Source organism: Ovis canadensis, chromosome 23 (genome assembly GCF_042477335.2).
Source record: "Ovis canadensis isolate MfBH-ARS-UI-01 breed Bighorn chromosome 23, ARS-UI_OviCan_v2, whole genome shotgun sequence".
Lineage (NCBI taxonomy): Eukaryota > Metazoa > Chordata > Mammalia > Artiodactyla > Bovidae > Ovis > Ovis canadensis.
The window spans coordinates 45,401,936-45,409,147 of record NC_091267.1 but is presented as its reverse complement, the minus strand read 5'-3'; positions in this window follow the sequence as shown (position 1 = coordinate 45,409,147).

Here is a 7,212-nt window from a genome sequence, read left to right as displayed (position 1 = left end):
GGGCTCCGTAAATTGAAGTTGCACAGAAATTCTCAATAGACTATATGCACTAGTTTCTTGGTATACCAGTAACTGAGTGTTTTTATTAATTAGTATTCTTGATATCAAATTTATAACAAGAACATTTCTGTACTATAGTTATTCCCCAAAATCCTGGAAACCATGAAATCAAACACTGTGGTGATTCAAGAGGATTAGCACAGGGTATGCCCCTAACTCTTGAAGGGGTTATTTTTTTTTTAATTGAAATATAGTTAGTTACAATGGTGTGTTAGTTTCTGGGGTACAGCAAAGTGATTCAGTTATATATATATGTGTATATATATATATATATGAAATATACAGTATTCTTTTCCATTATGGCTTATTATAGGATATTGAATATAGTTCCCTGTGCCGTACAGTAGGAACATGTTGTTTATCTATTGAATATTTTATATATGGTGATGGTTCAGCCATAAAGCATCTGCTTGCCAGTGCAGGAGATGTAGGTTTGATCCCTGGTTTGGGAAGATCCCCTGAAGAAAGAAATGGCAACCCACTCCAGTATTCTTACCTGGGAAATCCCATGGACCATTCATGGGGTTGCAAAGAGTTTGCCGCGGTTTAATGACTAGATAACAACAGCGACAGAACTGCTGACCCCACACTCCTAATTCATCCCTCCCCCGCCCCTTCTCCCCTTTGACAACATAGGTTTGTTTCCTGTGTCTATGAGTCTGTTTCTGTTTTGTAGATATGTTCATTTGTATCATATTTTAGATTCTACATGTAAGTGACATCATATGATATTTGTCTTTCTCTAAGATTCCTCACTTAATGTGGTAATCTCTAGGTCCACCCATGTTGGTTTCTTCCATATCTTGGCTATTGTAAATAGTGCTGCCATGAACATAGGGGTGCGTGAATATTTTCAAATTATAGTTTCGCCCAGATATATGCCAGCAGTAGGATTGCTGAATTATATGGCAACTCTGCTTTTAGTTTTTTCAGAAACTTCCATACTGTTCTCCATAGTGGCTGTGCCAACTTACATTCCCAGTGTAACAGGGTAATTCTTAAAAAGAATCATCAGGTAATACCTTAGAAAGAATTTGTTCAATAAGCCATTCTTATTTATTAAGCCAAACAAAATGCAACACTACTAAACCTTTTGTTTTACATTCTTAAAGCATGTATTACATTCTTAAAGCATTTATAGTTAATCTGAATTAATTATAAAGGTTATGTATGTATGTGAAGTCGTTCAGTCATGTCCGACTCTTTCCGACCCCATGGACTGTAGCCTACTGGGCTCCTTAGTCCGTGGAATTTTCCAGGCAAGAGTACTGAAGTGGGTTGCCATTTCCTTCTCCAGGGGATCTTCCCAACCCAGGGATTGAACCTGGGTCTCCTGCACTGCAGGCAGACACTTTACCATCTGAGCCACCAGGAGGCCTCCCTTCTAATTATAAAGATTGGCACAGGCTATGTATATATATAGTACTAATATATATTGAAGAATGAATGAAAGAATATGCCTCAAACAGTTCACTGGGAATGATGCCTTGTGGGAAAGGTGCTTACAAGCCATAAGAGCACCAGCAGGGCGCATGTTAGGACTGGGGAAGGAGAGGAGAAAGGTTTAACGGAGGGAAAGTTATAGAAACAAAACTTGCCTTAGATCTCAGATCCATCTGGGAGGAGCTGGTCCTTACCTTCCCAACTCCAGGAAATGGCTTTGTTGGGCTAGTGACCCCAGGAAAGCTAACCTTCACTAGTAAGCCCTAGTTTTCTGTTTGGAAATTGATGGATGAACTCTGAAATGAAGAAAGGCAAATGATGATTCTTCGGAATGAATGACTGCAGATTACAATAGGAGGGGTCCCCCCTCCATCGCTAACAGAGAGCCAACACCCTGCTGATGTAGAGAAATAGCTTTCCTTCCCCTCTACTCTCTCTCTGTCTGTCTCTGAAACCATAGGAGAATGAGGGACTGGGGGAAGAAGGACAGGGTGTGGATGCCATGAGCCATTGGGCTGTCTTGACCATGGAGTTTCTCAGGCGCTTCCCAGAGCAGCTGAGAGTCCACACACCTCATTTTCAGGAAGGTTCTCAAAAGCAGCACAAGGATGTCACCATTTCCACTTGACACTCAGTCCTTTCTGCTCCCACCTGGTTTGTCAGTACTGTCATCCTCATTCAGAACCAGAAAATCTCTGGCAAGAGCCTGAAGATCCATAGCCAGCTCTCCGCTGCTTTGTTCAGGGCCAGCCCCCATCAGCTGGCTGTCAGGGAAACTCGTACTTGCCTTGTCCCGAGTCCTAAGACATTGATCAGATGCTTAAGAAGGTGTGTTGCAACTCAATGCTTTTTTGGCTCCAGTAACACCATTTTCTGCAGAAGTTGTTCAACCACAGGATGGCCTTTTCACCAACCTCGATTTCTATGGATTGAAGCCCTCCTGTGACATATCTCAAGTGGGCAGGATGTCAGGTGGCGTCTCCTTTAGAAAGGACCCAGATTGCTAGGGATGACGGGCCATCCCACGCCTGAGCCCATTAGTGCTCTTCCCGTGGTGATGGAAACCAGGGAGCTGTCTGCTTTCAGTCACGTGTGGCTCTCGTTTGGAGAGCATGGTGCTGGGCAGCTGTGGAGAGCCTTTTAGAAGGAAGAAATCACCCTGAAGGAATGAGTAGTACCTCAAGATTATGGTGCTTGGAGTCCCAGGGAGTTGTCTTGTAAACCAAGATATACAGCCCCATCCTCTGGAGAGGGGGGCAGCTGGTGACCTGCTTTATTGCCCTGCCTTTGAGCCCAGAGAATCACTGTTAACTTCAGTATCTCTTCCTGGCTGGCCAGTTGCTCTTATTGTCCATCTCTGAGCAGCTTCATAGTTAATGCAGGAATTCACGGTGTGTATCTGGTGGGGAAGCAATTTAAGACTGAGGTGCTAGTTCTTTCTTCTTTCTCTCCGTCGTTCCCCTTGTTGCTGATGTACTTGATGCTGCCTTCTGCTCTAGCCAGCATCAGTTCAGTTCAGTTCAGTCACTCAGTCGTGTCCAACTCTTTGCAACCTCACAAATCACAGCACACCAGGCCTCCCTGTCCATCGCCAACTCCCAGAGTTTACCCAAACTCATGTCCATTGAGTCGGTGATGCCATCCAGCCATCTCATCCTCTGTCGTCCCCTTCTCCTCCTGCCCTCAATCTCTCCCAGCCTCAGGATCTTTTCCAGTGAGTCAACTCTTCACATGAGGTGGCCAAAGTATTGGAGTTTCAGCTTCAGCATCAGTCATTCCAATGAACACCCAGGACTTATCCCCTTTAGGATGGATTGGTTGGGTCTGCTTGCAGTCCAAGGGACTCTCAAGAGTCTTCTCCAACACCACAGTTCAAAAGCATCAATTCTTCGGTGCTCAGCTTTTTTCTCAGTCCAACTCTCACATCCATACATGACCACAGGAAAAACCATAGCCTTGACTAGACAGACCTTTGTTGACAAAGTAATGTCTCTGCTCTTCAATATGCTATCTAGCTTGGTCATAAATTTTCTTCCAAGAAGTAAGTGTCTTTTAATTTCATGGCTGCAATCACCATCTGCAGTGATTTTGGAGCCCCCCAAAATAAAGTCTGACTAGCCAGCATGACTTCCTACCAATCCTACAAATAGGAAAGAGGAGGCATGCGAGAGAAAGCCATTTAGGTCTAACCTAATCCTCCATAAGGGCAGAACTCTGGTCTAACTTGTTCATCACTGTGTGTTTAGAGCCTGGGACAGAGCTGAGGTCAAATTTATAATAAACTGCAGGCTTGCTGTGTTGATTCAGTTGTGTCTGACTCTTTTTGACCCTGTGGATTGTATCCCACCAGGCTCCTCTTTCCATGGGATTTTTCAGGCAAGAATACTGGAGTGGGTTGCCATGTTCTCCTCCAGGAGATCTTCCTGAACCAGGGATGAAACCTGCATTTCTTAAGTCTCCTGCATTGGCAGGCCAGTCCTTTACCACTACTACCACCTGGAAAGCCCTGTAATAAACTAGAGACTTTCAAAACTCTTGACCCAGTCAGAATGGCTGCTATCAAAAAGTCCACAAACAATAAATGCTGGAGAGGGTGCAGAGAAAAGGGAACCGTCTTACACTGTTGGTGGGAATGCAAACTAGTATAGCCACTATGGAGAACAGTGTGGAGATTCCTTAAAAAACTGGACATAGAACTGCCATATGACCCAGCAATCCCACTGATGGGCATACACACCAAGGAAACCAGAATTGAAAGAGACAAATGTATCCCAGTCTTCATCACAGCGCTGTTTACACTATTTTGGACATGGAAACAACCTAGATGCCCATCGGCAGAAGAATGGATAAGAAAGCTGTGGTACATATACACAATGGAATATTACTCAGCTAGGTAATCATTTGAATCAGTTCTAATGAGGTGGATGAAACTGGAGCCTATTATACAGAGAGAGTGGTAAATCAGAAAGAAAAACACCAATATAGTATATGAATGCATATATATGGAATTTAGAAAGATGGTAACGATGACCCTATATGCAAGACAGCAAAAGAGACACAGATATGAAGAACAGACTTTTGGACAATGTGGGAGAAGGTGAGGGTGGGATGATTTGAGAGAATAGCATTGAAACATGTATATTACCATATGTGAAATAGATCGCCAGCTCCAGGTTTGATGCATGCAACAGGGCACTCAAAGTCGGTGCACTGGGACAACTCTGAAAGATGGGATGGGGAGGAAGATGGGAGGGGGGTTCAGGATGGGGGACACTTGTACACCTGTGGCTGATTCATGTCAGTTCAGTTCAGTTCAGTCGCTCAGTCCTGTCCAACTGTTTGCAACCCCATGGACTGCAGCACGCCAGGCCTCCCTGTCCATCACCAACTCCCAGAGTTTACCCAAACTCATGTCCATTGAGTCAGTGATGCCATCCAGCCATCTCATCCTCTGTTGTGCCCTTCTCCTCCCACCTTCAATCTTTCCCAGCATCAGGGTCTTTTCAAATGAGTCAGCTCTTTGCAGCAGGTGGCCAAAGTATTGGAGTTTCAGCTTTAGCATCAGTCCTTCCAGTGAACACTCAGGACTGATCTCCTTTAGGATAGACTGGTTGGATCTCCTTGCAGTCCAAGGGACTCTCAAAAGCCTTCTCCAACACCACAGCTCAAAACCATCAATTCTTTGGCGCTCAGCTTTCTTAATAGTCCAACTGTCACATCCATACATGACTAGTGGAAAAATCATAGCCTTGGCTAGACTGACCTTTGTAGGCAAAGTAATGTCTCTGCTTTTTAATATACTGTCTGATTCATATCACTGTATGGCAAAAACCACCACAGTATTTTAATTAGCCTCTAGTTAAAATATATTAATTAATTTAAAAAAAACTCTTGACCTGATTGGGAGAACTACCCAAAGGTACCAGACCATATCCCCTCCTTTTATAGTGCCCTGTCTTCTGTGAATCACCCTGTGTCACAGTTGAGGTGCACTTTCCCTGCTAAAGAAGGTTAAAACTACAGCAAAATAATGAAAATGATACTACTATTTATAATAAGAAATGTAAATTTGGTTTCTTACCTACTTCCCGGCACAGAGCTCCTGGTGCAGCTTGAGTGGGTAAGTTCAGTTCAGAGGTAAAAATAGGAGTAAGCCCAGTGGTTTGCCAAAACAGTCTTCAGAAACAAAGCTGATATGTTGTTTAGCTGCCTAACTTCTGTGTCTGTTACCCAGTCAGTCTAGAATTTTCAGAAGGAGCCCATTAAAGGTGCTTTGGCCCACTCACACTGCAGGACCATTTTGTTGACTGTCAAGTCTGGTGAAGTAGTTTTGTGAATGGTTTCTCAGTGGTCCAGATCCCATGTAGCCAAGGAGAGAGGAATAGAGCGTGAATATGAGGCTTAGCGCAAGGACTTCCACCCCCATCCCCAAACGCTCAAAGCACAGAGGATGCTCTCACATTAAGTAATCTCTCTTCCAACAATTTAAGAAACTGGTCTCCCTGAGAGATGTGTGCTTCATACATCTGTACATGGAATCAAGTCCACTTACTGATGGATGTCCGACTGAGTACCTCCTCATGCAGTTCAGTCCTTCAATAGATGTGAGTTCCAGGAAGGCAACTCTTAGTCTTTCAGTTTGCCATTGCATGCCCAGAGGCTGGAATGGAGCCTGAATCAGAGTAACTGCTCAAGTAACTGCTTTTTTTAAATGTTTGTTAAATTAATGAATGAATGAAGTCACCTCAAACTAAGCTAAATTATTTAGCTCATCTCTATCTAAGTGGAAACTCATTTCGGACGATTTTTCTCTACTTTTCAGTCAACTCAGCAGTATTCTTTAATGATTCAGGCCCTTCAAAGTACCTCCTAATGGGTTTGGTTATTTTATTTATTCTGTTTTGCTCAATCACAGATAAATTTGCATTCGATTGGACCTAAATGGTTGGCAAAGACCCATCCTTGGCTACGACCCATCTAACCATAACACAGAAGGCTGAATTTGGGCAAATTTCCACAGGAGCAAAATATTTTCCACATACATTCAATTATTCATTTATGGGTGGACTGCTGTGCTTGAGTATCATCTATATGTTTTAGTTTCCTTCTTTCTCCAGTTTTCCAGCATTTGAAACTTTCTTCTAATAAATGGCTGTAGGGCTGAAGGATCACAAACCAGTTCATCTTGCCAAATAAAAGGACTGCATTATCCTCAGCTCCTGACACAGTGAACTCTGAATTCCACTCTCTAATGGAAACTTCTGTCCTCTTACTTATCTACATGTGCAAATCCTTTCTTTCCTGACCTCAGTCCAAGGGCTGTTTTCTTCGTGAAAATGTTCTGTAGACATAGTTAGCTACTGTCTCTCTCCCTGTTCCCAAAAGCACCAGGTTTGAATGTCTTTTAGCTCTTATCACATTTTGATAGAAGTTCATCAGAGTTTTCACTGTGACTCTTGAGAGTCCCTTGAACAGCAAGGAGATAAAATCAGTCAATCCTAAAGGAAATCAACCCTGAATATTCACTGGAAGGACTGATACTAAAGATCCAATATTATGAGCACCTGATGTGAGGAGCTGACTCAATGGAAAAGACACTGATGCTGGGAAAGATTGAAGGCAGGAGAAGGGGATGACAGTGCATGAGATGGTTAGACAGCATCACTGTCTCAGTGGACATGAGTTTGAGTTTGAGCAAGCTCCAGGAGA